Below are 1,119 nucleotides of genomic sequence, written 5' to 3' on the forward strand. Positions count from 1 at the left end.
AAAGGAAAAAAGAAACTAAGGCAACATTTTAAATATGGACTAAATCAAGACACAGTGTGTCTTACTACACTCACTAAAAGTGAGGTTGGTATTTTATTTGAAAGTCATATGCTGTGTATTTAAATAGTTATTATGATTTGGGATATTTAAACTCCTTCCATAATATATTTCTTATCTCCTTTTGGCCTTTGGTCTTCTCACTTCTCTTCTAGCTCCCCTCCATTCTCTCATTCCCTTTTTCTACGTTTTCTCCTTCCTATTATTTTTCCCAGTTGCTTATTGTTTTTCTCTCCTCTCCCCTTCTCCTTCTTTTGTATCCCAATGAACACTTCCACCAGGCAATGATGCTTCCAGATATTGGAATAACCGGGCACCATACATATTTCAGTTTATGTGGAGGCAGTATGCTAAATTGCAACTCTGTGAGAGAGCTTCTTCCCAGAGAGCTGGTGTGTGACATTCTACCCAAATGCTACACACCTGCCATGCTCCTTAGACTAAGTGAAGATAATCCTTCTTCAGATGACAGCCTGTTTATGAGTATTCCCAGGTCCAAAATGCAACCCAGATTCTAATTAATCTGATTAAACCTGTTGTGCATGACTCATTTTTTTTCTTCCTTTGATCAAGTTGTCACTATCTATTTAGATATTCATCTTTTTTCCTGCTATTTACTAGCCAGGATGTGTCACAAATAGACAGAAGCAACACAAGGCATCTACTTTTATGTTGCTATAATATTCTCTGGTGCCAGTACTTCTTTCACATGTCAAAAGCAATGACATCCTCAACAAGTTTGACATCTAAGAGTATAATTATGAGTTACCAGTGTCTAAAATCATTTGTGCAAAGTGTGTGAAGATTCATGGTGTTCAAACAGCCAGGATTAAAAAGAGCTTACCTTGACTGATAAACATATCCTTACATATTTTCACTCATATGTGTGAGCTAAAAAAGTTGATCTCATATAATTACAGAGTAGGATGATATTGACCATAGGCGTGGGAAGGTAGTAGGGAGGAGGGTGGGATGAAGAGAGGTTTGTTAATTGGTACGAATAAAAAGATATATAAAGTTATATAGAAGGAATTAGTTTTAGTGTTTTGTAGCACAGTAGGG

The sequence above is a fragment of the Propithecus coquereli genome, unplaced genomic scaffold (assembly GCF_000956105.1).
Source record: "Propithecus coquereli isolate 6110/MARCELLA unplaced genomic scaffold, Pcoq_1.0 Scaffold187, whole genome shotgun sequence".
Lineage (NCBI taxonomy): Eukaryota > Metazoa > Chordata > Mammalia > Primates > Indriidae > Propithecus > Propithecus coquereli.